At 40.6% G+C, this 16661-nt stretch overlaps 1 long non-coding RNA gene across 1 annotated transcript; it reads left to right on the top strand.

The window, feature by feature from the left end:
* The first annotated feature begins 335 nt into the window (after positions 1–335).
* LOC114672802 (uncharacterized) lies at positions 336–14650 on the top strand. The gene is made up of 4 exons (XR_013404860.1): positions 336–451; positions 10641–10727; positions 11725–11862; positions 14256–14650. It is a non-coding gene; the product is annotated as an uncharacterized LOC114672802 (long non-coding RNA).
* The last annotated feature ends 2011 nt before the right edge of the window (positions 14651–16661 follow it).

Below are 16661 nucleotides of genomic sequence, written 5' to 3'. Positions count from 1 at the left end.
ATAACAGGCAGCTTTATGATTTTGAGTGCTCCAATAAAATTAGTATTTTTCTTCATTAAAATCTTTTCCATATTCAGTTAGATTTATTTTTAGGCCCTTAAAGTTTTTTAAACTTATCATTGCAAACAATCTTTTATAAAATTACATTTTCTAACTAATCATGCCAGTTAGTACAAATGCAACAAATTTATTTACATTGATTTTGAATCCAAGAACACTGATAAACTTATTAATTTTAAAAATTTCTATGTGTGTTCTTTTAGGTTTTCTAGGAATATTGTAATGTCATCTGAAAATAATGAAGTCAATTTATTCTTTTCTAAGCTGAACCCTATGCCTTAAAACAACAACAGCGGGGGCGGAGCAAGATGGCCGAATAGGAGCAGCTCCAGTCTCCAACTCCCAGCGCGAGCGACACAGAAGACCGGTGATTTCTGCATTTTCAACTGAGGTACTGGGTTCATCTCACTGGGGAGTGCCGGACGATCGGAGCTGGTCAGCTGCTGCAGCCCGACCAGCCAGAGCTGAAGCAGGGCGAGGCATTGCCTCACCTGGGAAGCGCAAGGGGGAAGGGAGTCCCTTTTCCTAGCCAGGGGAACTGAGACACACAATACCTGGAAAATCGGGTAACTCCCACCCCAATACTGTGCTTTAGGAAACAGGCACACCAGGAGATCATATCCCACACCTGGCCGGGAGGGTCCCACACCCACGGAGCCTCCCTGGTTGCTAGCGCAGCAGTCTGTGATCTACCGGCAAGGCAGCAGCGAGGCTGGGGGAGGGGCGCCCGCCATTGCTGAGGCTTAAGTAGGTAAACAAAGCTGCTGGGAAGCTCGAACTGGGTGGAGCTCACAGCAGCTCAAGGAAACCTGCCTGTCTCTGTAGACTCCACCGCTGGGGACAGGGCACAGTAAACTAAGACACACAGACACCTCTGCACAGACGCAAACGACTCTGTCTGACAGCTTTGAAGAGAGCAGTGGATCTCCCAACACGGAGGTTGAGATCTGAGAAGGGACAGACTCCCTGCTCAAGCGGGTCCCTGACCCCTGAGTAGCCTAACTGGGAGACATCCCCCACTAGGGGCAGTCTGACACCCCACACCTCACAGGGAGGAGTACACCCCTGAGAGGAAGCTTCCAAAGCAAGAATCAGACAGGTACACTTGCTGTTCAGAAATATTCTATCTTCTGCAGCCTCTGCTGCTGATACCCAGGCAAACAGGGTCTGGAGTGGACCTCAAGCAATCTCCAACAGACCTACAGCTGAGGGTCCTGACTGTTAGAAGGAAAACTATCAAACAGGAAGGACACCTACACCAAAACCCCATCAGTACATCACCATCATCAAAGACCAGAGGCAGATAAAACCACAAAGATGGGGAAAAAGCAGGGCAGAAAAGCTGGAAATTCCAAAAATAAGAGCGCATCTCCCCCGGCAAAGGAGCGCAGCTCATCGCCAGCAACGGATCAAAGCTGGACGGAGAATGACTATGACGAGATGAGAGAAGAAGGCTTCAGTCCATCAAATTTCTCAGAGCTAAAGGAGGAATTACGTACCCAGCGCAAAGAAACTAAAAATCTTGAAAAAAAAGTGGAAGAATTGATGGCTAGAGTAATTAATGCAGAGAAGGTCCTAAACGAAATGAAAGAGATGAAAACCATGACACGAGAAATACGTGACAAATGCACAAGCTTCAGTAACCGACTCGATCAACTGGAAGAAAGAGTATCAGCGATTGAGGATCAAATGAATGAAATGAAGCGAGAAGAGAAACCAAAAGAAAAAAGAAGAAAAAGAAATGAACAAAGCCTGCAAGAAGTATGGGATTATGTAAAAAGACCAAATCTAGGTCTGATTGGGGTGCCTGAAAGTGAGGGGGAAAATGGAACCAAGTTGGAAAACACTCTTCAGGATATCATCCAGGAGAACTTCCCCAGCCTAGTAGGGCAGGCCAACATTCAAATCCAGGAAATACAGAGAACGCCACAAAGATACTCCTCGAGAAGAGCAACTCCAAGACACATAATTGCCAGATTCACCAAAGTTGAAATGAAGGAAAAAATCTTAAGGGCAGCCAGAGAGAAAGGTCGGGTTACCCACAAAGGGAAGCCCATCAGACTAACAGCAGATCTCTCAGCAGAAACTCTACAAGCCAGAAGAGAGTGGGGGCCAATATTCAACATTCTTAAAGAAAAGAATTTTAAACCCAGAATTTCATATCCAGCCAAACTAAGTTTCATAAGTGAAGGAGAAATAAAATCCTTTACAGATAAGCAAATGCTTAGAGATTTTGTCACCACTAGGCCTGCCTTACAAGAGACCCTGAAGGAAGCACTAAACATGGAAAGGAACAACCGGTACCAGCCATTGCAAAAACATGCCAAAATGTAAAGACCATTGAGGCTAGGAAGAAACTGCATCAACTAACGAGCAAAATAACCAGTTAATATCATAATGGCAGGATCAAGTTCACACATAACAATATTAACCTTAAATGTAAATGGACTAAATGCTCCAATTAAAAGACACAGACTGGCAAACTGGATAAAGAGTCAAGACCCATCAGTCTGCTGTATTCAGGAGACCCATCTCACACGCAGAGACATACATAGGCTCAAAATAAAGGGATGGAGGAAGATTTACCAAGCAAATGGAGAACAAAAAAAAGCAGGGGTTGCAATACTAGTCTCTGATAAAACAGACTTTAAACCATCAAAGATCAAAAGAGACAAAGAAGGCCATTACATAATGGTAAAGGGATCAATTCAACAGGAAGAGCTAACTATCCTAAATATATATGCACCCAATACAGGAGCACCCAGATTCATAAAGCAAGTCCTTAGAGACTTACAAAGAGACTTAGACTCCCATACAATAATAATGGGAGACTTCAACACTCCACTGTCAACATTAGACAGATCAACGAGACAGAAAGTTAACAAGGATATCCAGGAATTGAACTCATCTCTGCAGCAAGCAGACCTAATAGACATCTATAGAACTCTCCACCCCAAATCAACAGAATATACATTCTTCTCAGCACCACATCGTACTTACTCCAAAATTGACCACGTAATTGGAAGTAAAGCACTCCTCAGCAAATGTACAAGAACAGAAATTATAACAAACTGTCTCTCAGACCACAGTGCAATCAAACTAGAACTCAGGACTAAGAAACTCACTCAAAACCGCTCAACTACATGGAAACTGAACAACCTGCTCCTGAATGACTACTGGGTACATAACGAAATGAAGGCAGAAATAAAGATGTTCTTTGAAACCAATGAGAACAAAGATACAACATACCAGAATCTCTGGGACACATTTAAAGCAGTGTGTAGAGGGAAATTTATAGCACTAAATGCCCACAAGAGAAAGCAGGAAAGATCTAAAATTGACACTCTAACATCGCAATTAAAAGAACTAGAGAAGCAAGAGCAAACACATTCGAAAGCTAGCAGAAGGCAAGAAATAACTAAGATCAGAGCAGAACTGAAGGAGATAGAGACACAAAAAACCCTCCAAAAAAATCAATGAATCCAGGAGTTGGTTTTTTGAAAAGATCAACAAAATTGACAGACCACTAGCCAGACTAATAAAGAAGAAAAGAGAGAAGAATCAAATCGACGCAATTAAAAATGATCAAGGGGATATCACCACCGACCCCACAGAAATACAAACTACCATCAGAGAATACTATAAACACCTCTACGCAAATAAACTGGAAAATCTAGAAGAAATGGATAATTTCCTGGACACTTACACTCTTCCAAGACTAAACCAGGAAGAAGTTGAATCCCTGAATAGACCAATAGCAGGCTCTGAAATTGAGGCAACAATTAATAGCCTACCAACCAAAAAAAGTCCAGGACCAGATGGATTCACAGCTGAATTCTACCAGAGGTACAAGGAGGAGTTGGTACCATTCCTTCTGAAACTATTCCAATCAATAGAAAAAGAGGGAATCCTCCCTAACTCATTTTATGAGGCCAACATCATCCTGATACCAAAGCCTGGCAGAGACACAACAAAAAAAGAGAATTTTAGACCAATATCCCTGATGAACATGGATGCGAAAATCCTCAATAAAATACTGGCAAACCGGATTCAGCAACACATCAAAAAGCTTATCCACCATGATCAAGTGGGCTTCATCCCTGGGATGCAAGGCTGGTTCAACATTCGCAAATCAATAAACATAATCCAGCATATAAACAGAACCAAAGACAAGAACCACATGATTATCTCAATTGATGCAGAAAAGGCTTTTGACAAAATTCAACAGCCCTTCATGCTAAAAACGCTCAATAAATTCGGTTTTGATGGAACGTACCTCAAAATAATAAGAGCTATTTATGACAAACCCACAGCCAATATCATACTGAATGGGCAAAAACTGGAAAAATTCCCTTTGAAAACTGGCACAAGACAGGGATGCCCTCTCTCACCACTCCTATTCAACATAGTGTTGGAAGTTCTGGCTAGGGCAATCAGGCAAGAGAAAGAAATCAAGGGTATTCAGTTAGGAAAAGAAGAAGTCAAATTGTCCCTGTTTGCAGATGACATGATTGTATATTTAGAAAACCCCATTGTCTCAGCCCAAAATCTCCTTAAGCTGATAAGCAACTTCAGCAAAGTCTCAGGATACAAAATCAATGTGCAAAAATCACAAGCATTCTTATACACCAGTAACAGACAAACAGAGAGCCAAATCAGGAATGAACTTCCATTCACAATTGCTTCAAAGAGAATAAAATACCTAGGAATCCAACCTACAAGGGATGTAAAGGACCTCTTCAAGGAGAACTACAAACCACTGCTCAGTGAAATAAAAGAGGACACAAACAAATGGAAGAACATACCATGCTCATGGATAGGAAGAATCAATATCGTGAAAATGGCCATACTGCCCAAGGTAATTTATAGATTCAATGCCATCCCCATCAAGCTACCAATGAGTTTCTTCACAGAATTGGAAAAAACTGCTTTAAAGTTCATATGGAACCAAAAAAGAGCCCGCATCTCCAAGACAATCCTACGTCAAAAGAACAAAGCTGGAGGCATCACGCTACCTGACTTCAAACTATACTACAAGGCTACAGTAACCAAAACAGCATGGTACTGGTACCAAAACAGAGATATAGACCAATGGAACAGAACAGAGTCCTCAGAAATAATACCACACATCTACAGCCATTTGATCTTTGACAAACCTGAGAGAAACAAGAAATGGGGAAAGGATTCCCTATTTAATAAATGGTGCTGGGAAAATTGGCTAGCCATAAGTAGAAAGCTGAAACTGGATCCTTTCCTTACTCCTTATACGAAAATTAATTCAAGATGGATTAGTGACTTAAATGTTAGACCTAATACCATAAAAATCCTAGAGGAAAACCTAGGTAGTACCATTCAGGACATAGGCATGGGCAAAGATTTCATGTCTAAAACACCAAAAGCAACGGCAGCAAAAGCCAAAATTGACAAATGGGATCTCATTAAACTAAAGAGCTTCTGCACAGCAAAAGACACTACCATCAGAGTGAACAGGCAACCTACAGAATGGGAAAAAATTTTTGCAATATACTCATCTGACAAAGGGCTAATATCCAGAACCTACAAAGAACTCAAACAAATTTACAAGAAAAAAACAAACAACCCCATCAAAAAGTGGGCAAAGGACATGAACAGACATTTCTCAAAAGAAGACATTCATACAGCCAACAGACACATGAAAAAATGCTCATCATCACTGGCCATCAGAGAAATGCAAATCAAAACCACAATGAGATACCATCTCACACCAGTTAGAATGGCAATCATTAAAAAGTCAGGAAACAACAGGTGCTGGAGAGGATGTGGAGAAATAGGAACACTTTTACACTGTTGGTGGGATTGTAAACTAGTTCAACCATTATGGAAAACAGTATGGCGATTCCTCAAGGATCTAGAACTAGATGTACCATATGACCCAGCCATCCCATTACTGGGTATATACCCAAAGGATTATAAATTATGCTGCTATAAAGACACATGCACACGTATGTTTATTGCAGCACTATTCACAATAGCAAAGACTTGGAATCAACCCAAATGTCCATCAGTGACAGATTGGATTAAGAAAATGTGGCACATATACACCATGGAATACTATGCAGCCATAAAAAAGGATGAGTTTGAGTCCTTTGTAGGGACATGGATGCAGCTGGAATCCATCATTCTTAGCAAACTATCGCAAGAACAGAAAACCAAACACCGCATGTTCTCACTCATAGGTGGGAACTGAACAATGAGATCACTCGGACTCAGGAAGGGGAACATCACACACCGGGGCCTATCATGGGGAGGGGGGAGGGGGGAGGGATTGCATTGGGAGTTATACCTGATGTAAATGACGAGTTGATGGGTGCAGCACAGCAACATGGCACAAGTATACATATGTAACAAACCTGCACGTTATGCACATGTACCCTACAACTTAAAGTATAATAATAATAAATAAATTTAAAAAAAAAACAAAAAAAAAACAAAAAAAAAAACAACAACAGCAATTCAGCATCAGAGGGTAGAGTCAATCATGCTCTTCTGTTCATAGCATGCTACTATCATTGGTCTTACAAAGCCCTTCTGTTATTTATTGACTTATTTATTCTCTTTATCTTTATCCCATATTCTACTGCTATTTGCCTTTTCTCTATAGATACCATTTAAAATATTTTTAAATATGTATGTATTTTCAATATATGCATGAATTTTATATTTATGTAAATAATATTGTGTTTTGTAGCTTATTTTCTTTGTTTTCTAATTTTTTTAGTCAGAGCTGTTTTTTAAGGTTTCTCAATATTGCTACATGCATATTTAAATCTTGTAGATTTTCACCTTCATTAAAATTGCCCCTAGTAGACATTGCTGTTGTCACTCATATCTAGTTTCCATTTCTTCCAGGATATAGGAGAATTCTATTTTCCTGCCTCTTGAAGTTAAGCATAACCTTGTTAATTTCCTTAGCCAATATATGTAAGTGAAAGGATGTGTGTCATTTCCAGATGAAAGCATGTAAAAGCCCGAGTGCAATTTCCACACTCTTTCCTCAGTCATGGCAGTTGTGAAAAAAAGTGTTAATGTAAAGGTTTCATAATACTGAAGCAGCCTTGAAATGCCAAGCCAATTTGGCATCATAAAGATTTATTTTTGTAAAATTCTTCTGTATAAACTCAAAGAATTCTATGGATTTTATGTTTGTGTGTTGCATAATTCTTTACATATCTTTGATAAATCTACATGTGTTTCTTTGGTTGATCTATAAATTTCAGTTTCTGAAAGTGGTGGGTTAAAATTGGTAACTTACATTACTTCACTTATCTCTCTTTGGTTTTGTTAGTTGTTACTTGGTATGTTTTGAGTCTGTATAATTAGGTGTGTATATGTATATAATAAATATGTCTTTTTATTACTTCCTTTTATTTGTATATGAGATCTTTTTTGTTTTTTTAAGACATATTTTTCTTAAATAATCTGATCAAATATTAGGATTGTTACTGCAGCCTTTCTGTGGCTAATATTTTCTTGTTATATATTTCCATCTATTTAAGTCTTTTTGTATCTTTTTGTTTTGAGTGAGCTCCACTAGTAACTATATTTGAAGCCTCTTTTATTAATCAAATTTGAGAATCTGTGTCTTTTAAATGGTGAGTTTAATACATTTATATTTATTATTATTATTGTTATGTTAGAACATATTTTTGTCATCTTTCTTAATATTTTCCAGCCATTATACTTACTTTGGCTTTTTCTCTTTATTCTTCCTTCTTTCCTTTATTACTTTAAAAGTGCTATGCCATTTTGCTGTTATCTTCTTGCATTCAGTGTTGCTGTTGAGAAGTCTGATGTTATTTTGATGTTTATTCTTCTATGGTTGAGCTGTTCTTTCTAAAAGTATGGGTAATTGTTCTTGCTTTTGATGTCTTTAAATTTTACTATATTTAGGTGTCAATTTTTCCTAATCTCTTATATTTGACAATGTATGGGCTATTTTAATCTATGTCATTTGTATTAAATTCTGAGAAATATATCTTCATTTTTTTTCTCCAAGTATTTTTCTTCATTTTTATTTTCCTCTCCTTCTAGAGTTTCTAGCTTCTGGGTGTTGGCATCTTGACTTATACTATCCATTTATTTTAGGTTTTATTTCATATTTTCTTTCTTTTATTCATCATCTTTTATGAAACCTCAATATGATCTTATATTTTATTAATTCATTTTTAGCCACATCTATCATACTGTATTCTTTTTTCCAACCATTCTATTTGTTATAGCTATACTTCCACTTGATTATTTTCATTATTATTTTGGTTCTTATTTCATATTGGTAATATTTTTTCTCATTTCCTTAAATATCTTAGCAGGCTTTACTGAAAGCTTTGTCCTCTGTTCTAATAGGTCTGCTTTGAATGATATATGTTGTAGTCTGTGGTATTAAACAGGAGTCTGTTTATTTTAGCCCGTGAGCTCATGACCCATTCAGTGGTCATGGACTCTGTCAGGTAGTATGTACTTAAAAAGGTCTATTCACAGTCCTCGTCTTTGTCAGTGCTGGAAACTTTAAGAAAGAGAGTGGGCTTAGTTCCAAGGTACAGTGTCACAGAAACAACCATAGCACCACTGCTGACTATTAATATTTCTTTGCCACTCTACCAGGCAGTTGCCTGGGTTTGACTTTAATCCACAGGGTTTTGACTTTAGACCATTAGGCCAAAACAGTATTTGGAGAAAGTAGTTATCTCCTAAGTCTGTACTAAAAAGTTTTAGGTGTAGTGAGGTAAAAGCGAACAGATAAATGAAAGTTTAGGGAGGCTGGTCTCTCCCTATCAGTTTTCATTAATTTCTTATCTTAAAAGGACTTTCCTATTACTCTCATACTCCCTGGCATTGGTGGACTGGGTTGTGTCAGCTGATTTCTAAGTGAAAAGGCAGCCAATGTAGGGCCTAAGGCAATTAAAGGGAGAGGCAAGAATGCAACCTGGAATCTTAATTGTCTTCTTACCATCTCTGGTCATCCTTTCTCAGGACTTTAGTTACCTTCCTCCCACATCGTTCCACACTCCACCTCTCACTCTAGTTTAACACTGACTTCAACATCCTCAGGAGTTTCTCAGTATTCCAGATTTTGTTGCTGTTTCTGTAATCCAAATTTTCCTCTCACTTTTATGATTCCCATGGATTTGATTTTGAAGAGTGAAGCAGCAGCCCATAGTCGTTCACCATCATCACAGGAATAGAAGCCTTTAGTTCTTTTTCCTGACCTTACTGTGCTGAACAGAATCTCCAGCACAGTATCAACTGCATTGATAGTGGGTACTCTTCTTGTTCCCACTGTGACGGAGGATGCTAAGACATTGCCCCCAGTTCATTATGAAAACGTTTTCTAAAGTGATTTTGGATTTTCAGAAAGAACTATTAATGATTAGAGGGACAATGTTGTCTCTGATTTAACTCAACAACTTGGGAGATCATAGAGATAAACTTCAGAAGGACATCAGATCTTCCTAGAAATCAAGTGCAGAAGTTCAGTGGAATGCTGTTGGACATAGTAAGCACAATGGATGAGAATAAAAAAGGTCAATGAAGAATGTATGTTAAATTCTTGATATGTTAATAAGTAGTTCTTTGTTTAAGGTGGTGCTGAGGTAGTTACATGGTTAAGAAGTGTTTAGTAAAGAGTTTTTTTTACTTTAAGTTCTGGGGTACATGTGCAGAACATGTAGGTTTGTTACATATGTGCCATGGTGGTTTTCTTCACCCATTAACCCATCATCTAGGTTTTAAGCCTCGCATGCATTAGGTATTTGTCCTAATGCTCTCCATTCCCATAAAGGATTTTTAAATTGGAAGTTTTAGATAGAGAAAAGATACACAAATGGCAATCTGTTGCTCCTACTTTTGACACCCAAAGTATTTTAAGCTCCTCCTTTCAGTGCTCCTCAGAATAATGATTCTTCGGAAAGAATGCAGCTTCTAGAGAGAATACAAGTCACACAGGGTGCTCAGGTTAGGGAGAGAGGGTGAGCTGTGGCACTGTGTAGACAGTCTTTTGTGGCAGCCCACAAAAGATGAAGACCTAAGTCTGAATTACTGACAGTCTGAACTCAGAGTAAATGCTGCAGCAAAAATTCATGATAATAAGGGCCCGGAAGCAGGTGTCCATGATGATAGCTTAATCAAGGCAGGCTTTCCTGTTGGCTGAGGTTCACTATTTATTCACTATTGGTATGTGGCAATCCTGTAACTATTGGGCTCCCTTTGACTGTTAGAATCGTGATTCTAGCCCTCATAGTGGCCCAACTCATTAGGCTGCTGTGAATACCTTTTGAATCATATGCCAGGCTCACCTACTTCTTGCCCCCTCAGTCATTGTGGGGATTCTTGTTAATAAATATGCCAAATGTTGGAGGTTATTGATCAGAAGAGGGGTGAGTACCTGAACCAAGATGGATGCCTCAGAACCTCCTCTTTGTGGATTTGAAATCCAGATTGATATGTATCCATATTTATGTCTATGTCTGTATCTACAACTACACCTGCCTATTTATCCATGCATATGGAAAGACTGGCTGACTTACTCCCTTTTCCCTCCTCAGGATGGTGAAGTGTAAACCTGAGAATGTGAGATAGACATCATTTGTACTTACGTGAATCAGAAAAGAAGAGGAGGCAGGTCTGCAGAGGTAGGAGAATAGAACAACCAAGTCAAAATAAGTAGAGACGAAAGATGAAGAGAGAGGGAGCTGGATTAACATTTCAGTTCCATTCTGATGTCTCATTGCATTTGTACCCTATGTTTTTCAAGATCTTTCCCTTCTCAACTGAAGCAAACGCAGATTGGTTTTTTGTTATTTGTAAACAAAAGAGTTGCTGGCTTTCAGTCTGGTGGTATAGAATTTCTCTTTCACTCTCTGATAGCTTAGGATTACCCCTTAGTACCCTGCTCTATGCACCAGTCCTGAGGCTGAAGCCCAGGGGAAGTAATACTAAGAGATGAAGACTTGGCATTGCTCTGTGCAGCTGCAGCCTCCTTGAATGGAGCTTCCCCTGCACGCGTGATCGCTGTGGTTCCTATGCCTCAGGATGGCATGCCCATTGACTTCTAAGCCCTACTGGAACCTCTCTCAAACCACACAGAAAGTATTCTTGTCATAAGTCACTTCCTGGATCCATCTTCTTGGTGAATCATTAATAGTGCCAACTGCCAGGTGGACTAGCCCAGGCTGCAAACTTTTCAATGAACACAGCTGGGTTGAGGAGGAAAATGGCCCAAGCGGAGAATATATCATGGATCCTGGAGAAAATTTTGGAATATGAAGCCAAGGGACATCATAAAGGCATGTCAGAGCTATAAAGATCAACTGATTCAACTCCTTGAATTTTAAAAGTGAAGGGGAATCAATATTTATTAATGGCCAGCTTTGTAATAAACACATGAATCCCCCAAGAACTTTGTAACACAGGTATGATTCTTGTTGAATAGATGAAGAAACTGAGGTTCAGAGTGGTCAGGTAATTTGCTTATGTGGTGGAGATGGAGTGGATTCTGAAGGCTCCTCACTTCAGAGCACAAGCTCTAGTCAGATTTGACTTGGCTTAGTCACCAAATTAGAGCCTGGTCTCTAGATTCCCAGATCAGTACTCACTATATCTTGCCATACTGCCTCTGTCATGATACAGCTTGTATGCCTGGAGCAGCACTAATCCTAGGCCAGCTGGCCAGAGCGCAACCAGCATCTTGGTATCTACAGCAAAGGCTAAAATGGATCAAGAGCCCAGGATTTCCCATGGCAGCTTTGCCTCCACTGAGGGTTATGAGTAAGTATGCCTAATAATAGTTCAGCACAGCCAGGTCAAGTTTTAATACAAGCTAAGGTCCTAGAACAGGCAGGGTTAAAGGAAGTAATCACAGAGCAAAAAAAGAACCCAGGCTTCTTTTCCTGGTTGTCTCATTTGCTAGCTCTTCCCCTGAATAAGCCACTACCTTAGCATCTCAGTTACTGTGCAGTATCAAAGGAGGCATCTGGACTGGATAGCATTTGCTGACTGGGCTCTGAATTTCCTTGGTAGTCAGGGGAGGCTGGGGCACAAATAGGCCGCTTCCACCATGGGCCCTTGGCCTCACACATGAACCCTTTCTGTGGACAGGAATTTGGCCTTTTAAAAATCTAGGCAGAAGAGAGTACTGGCTACATGCAGTGGGGAGAGAGATGATTTGGAGTTGATGATGAAAGACGCAGCTGTGTGGTTGGGCAATACAGCTATGCCCAACAGTACCCCAAGGAGACTGTTAGCTTAATGTGCCTTACAGATTTCCAGTAGGGGAAAGGGGGTCATTCCATAAAGCCACTCTTCAGTATAATGGGTCATCCTGTATAATGGGCAACACAAAGGACTGTGTTGTACAGATGGTCCATATACGGGGACATGGTCTACAGATGTTCACTGTTGGCTATAGAGCACAGCCAAGTCAGGAAGCACTTGGATTAGAAATAAAAATGCTTTATTTTGTTTTAAAATGTATTAGACTACAACAAATGTTTGCATGGTGCACCATTTGCTGTCTGGCAACTGTCAAGGTATTCATTGAGTCCCGATGCACTAATACTCCTTAATGATTTCTCATGGATTTTAGAATCTGCATTGCACATCTTCTCTCCTGGTATTTGAGGTCTACTGACTCTAAGGCTGTGAGAATTCTCCCAGGCCTGCCTCTAGTATTTACAGTGCCTGGGGCAAGATTGCAAATGGAGACCAATAAACGCATAGATCTAAATATTTAAAAATTCCAAAGCTAGCTAACAAAACCTGTTTTCATCTCTTGTCTTCATCTCTTGTCTTAACAAATATACTATCACAGCAACCTGGAAGGCCAGGTTTGATTTAGAATGATCAGAGACTCCTTGAATATCTCGGCTAGAATGTGCTGGCACAAGGAGAGCTCCTGCCTGTGACCCAACCCCCTTCTCTTCAAACCCCTGTTCCACCTTCAACCATGAGCATCTCCACATCTAGCTTCATCCACAGTTCCATAAATAGCCACCCCATGGCCACTCCTCAGGCCTCAGGATGCACACACTGGAGACCTGATCCACTCTTGGGGGGACAATCCCAAATCCATTTGAGAAAGAAGTCCATGCTGGCCCCAGAAGTAGCACAGCCCATTTGGACAGGGAGTTCTGGGGTTCCAGATACCTGGAGTGAATCCACAAGGAGAAGAAGAGTGGGTTTTTGATGGTGACATCACTTCGGCCACATGGACTCCCTACTGTGTGGGGTTGGGCATGGCTGGAGAATGGTCAGAGTGGAGCCCTTTGAAACACGGGGCCCAGTACAAGAGGTCCTCTTGTTGCTTCTAAAAGTGGTACCACCTTTTTGATGGCCCCAGGAAGGTACCAAAAAGACATCTGTGTGAACCATAGGTTGCACTGAGTTTAATATAAAGACAGACTCTTTAGGCAATATCATTGGAGGATTTTACAACTTGGGTGCATGCTGAGCTAGTGCATTTCCTTCGTGCCTCTGTACACTAATCTCAGAACTATGGTCCTTGCTATGGTCTTCTCACAATTATTCCACACAGGGTGCAGTATCAGTGCTTTTTAAAAGATGCCAGTGACCCTTTAGTGAGTACTTAACATACACCTGGAACTGTGCCACATCATCTGTGCCTTTATCTCATTGCATATGAGATGAGATGCCTGCTGCAAGATGAAGAAATGGGCTCAGAGCAGTGGAGTTTAGGGACTTGCTTTGGGGACTCCAAAGTACAAAGTAGAGAACAAGGTCTGCCTGATGCTAAAGCTTGTGCCCTTTCTTGGTGCCTCCTGGGAGAAAAGAAAAAGCAACAGGTCACCACCCTTCACTAAAACACACAAACACACACACCACTATTCTCCAAGGAGGAATAGTACTCTAGATTTAAGAAAGAACAGTCTTGAGAGGTTTTGAAATCCCAGTGACTCTGTGTGTGTGTGTGTGTGTGTGTGTGTGTGTGAGAGAGAGAGAGAGAGATAAAGCCAACAGGAGAAGAGCTGAGGCAGAAATCCACTTTCAAAAGTGTATGTGCCCAATTCATGCTTTATTACAAACTGGGAAATAATGATAGGGGGCCTATGGTTTCCCCCAATGTCTTGTGCAGACACAGAGCTCTGCTGCTCAGATCTCCAGCTACATGGATTGTGGTTCATTGATGGTGTTAATTCTTTCAGGGTCCACCTCAGCTTTCCAGCTCCCGGGAAGGACTCTACTCAATGAATGAGCAAGACAGTGATAGCAAAGACACACTCTTCTCAGGGTGGGCTTCTGCAGGGAGTGGTATGACAGCCTAGCTGTTTCTACCCAGCACAGAACTCTTCTACTGCGTGACAGCAATGTTTGCTCTACAGCATCCCAGTGGGCTGGCCTCTGTTTGGATGGCATCACAGTCTAATGGCGCCCTCTGCCTAATCCAGCTTCTGCTCTGTTCTTTTCAGTGGTGTAACTCTCCAATGAATCTTTTACACTCCCAACTCTGTCTCAGCATCTGCTTCCTGGCTAACCCAACCTTCTGCAGAGTCTTGTACTTCACAGATAACCAAAATAAAACACTAATGCCAATCCACTAGAATATAATATGTATGGGTTTTTTTCTGAATAGTCTCCAGCACCTAGAATGGTCATTGACACATGTTGGGTATGGAGCTCACTAAACAATTGTCAAATGAATGAATGAAATCCAAACAAATCTTGGCATTTGCTCATGTTGGGATCAGCTGAGTCTAAATAGTTCTTCTTCCATCACCCTCTATTTCATTACCACCTTCTCCTGTCACACCAACATCCAGTCCCCTTTTTATCCTCTTTCCTTTCTTTCCCTTCCTCAATTCCTGAGAATTTATATCAGGCACAGTGCTACGTGCTCAGAACACCTTCTGCAGTTCTTCCAAACCACCATCTCATCTCCTTTTCAGCTTCTCTTTTTTCTTTTTCTCAGGAAGCGAGGGGCCATTTACAGCCACCATTTCCACCAATCAGGAGCAAATACTGACTCATCCTCTACTCCCATCCTTTTCAGAATAGGAGATGGGCTCTACTCCCATCCTCCTGGGAGTAGGAGATGTTCCCAAAGAGCATCCTAAGTAATTCTAAAGAGCACTGCTGGCCTAACAAGGTGCTTTTTAAACCTTTAAAATTGTCTGCTAGGTATCAGTATTAGGTACTCTGCCCACATTCTCTTTTTAAAAAATTGCAGTAAAATAAACATACCATAACATTTACCATTTTAACCATTTTGAATAGCACAATTCAGTGCTTCTACGTATATTCATAATTTTGTGCACACATCGCTACTATCCATCTCCAGAACTTTTCCATCTTCTCACACACTGTGTTTATTTTCAATAACAACTTTCCATTCCTCTTTCCCCACAGCCCCTGCTAATCACTGTTCTTCTTTCTGTCTCTATGTACTTGACTATCCTAGTTACCTCATATAAGAGGAATCATGCTCTGTCCTTTTGAATATCTCTTTTGTGTCTGACTTATTTCAGCACAATATCTTTGAGGTTTATCCATGTGTTAGCATGTGTCAGAATTTCCCTCTTTTTAAAGGCTGAATACTATTCCATTGTATGTATATATCATATTTTTTTTATGCACTCATCTGTTCCTTGGCATTTAGGTTATTTCCACTTTTTGGATATTGTGAATAATGCTCCTATGAACACTGATGTACTTGTATCTGAGTCCTTCCTTTCAATTCTTTAGAATTAAGAGTAGAATTGCTGAATCATATGGTAATTATGTTTAACTATTTTTAGGAATTGCTCAACTCTTTCCATGTTACTAACAAGGTGCTTTTTGGAAATAGGGCTCCCTGGTCAACACACAGCATCCTCTGATTCCCTCTTGGAGAGTTACAATGCACATTGGCACAGTAAAGGATATGCGAGGTCCTGAAGCAAAGACACCTATGTAACTTTAACCGGCCATTTCCCAAATTAATGTGATTGTGAAACCCTTTGTGCAGAGTAACTGGTAATATAAAAGTCCCTGCTGGTTTGGGAAACAATGCTTTAAGCTCAGCAGGCCTACATAGGAAGGACTGTGACCTAGGGCCAGTGGGTCGTGGAAGTATTACTCAGAGGAGACAGAGATGGGATTACCTCCAACCCTCCAACTAGCCTGCTGCGTGGCTTTCCTTCTCTTGGCAGCTCTGCACATGCTGTGTTCTCTACCTGTTCTACCTTTCCTCTGCTTCTTTGCTTCTTGAAGTTCTACTTACGTTTCAGGACAAGCTCAGGCATTCTTGCTCCCCTTCCTTCAGGGAACTCTGACCCTGCTCTCCTATCTCTCCAGACAGGAATTAGGAGCTCCTCTTCTACTGAACCCTTATTATACAGTGTGGCCCTGTTAAATTGCCTGCTTCTTCCGCTGTATCAAATGTGGTCAGCCTCAGTTTGCAACTTTAGTTCATATAAATAATCACCTGGAGAGTTTATTAAAAATGCAGATAACTCCATTTCACTGAAATTCCAACTCAGTATCTTTGTGGTGCGCATTCAGTAGCAGCTCCAGAATGTGCATTTTTAACAAGCCTCAGGCAATATTCTCAGGCGGATGATTCTTGTGATCCC

Source organism: Macaca mulatta, chromosome 15, assembly GCF_049350105.2.
Source record: "Macaca mulatta isolate MMU2019108-1 chromosome 15, T2T-MMU8v2.0, whole genome shotgun sequence".
Lineage (NCBI taxonomy): Eukaryota > Metazoa > Chordata > Mammalia > Primates > Cercopithecidae > Macaca > Macaca mulatta.
The sequence above is the reverse complement of the archived record's forward strand: the minus strand, read 5'-3'. Positions and strand labels throughout refer to the sequence as shown.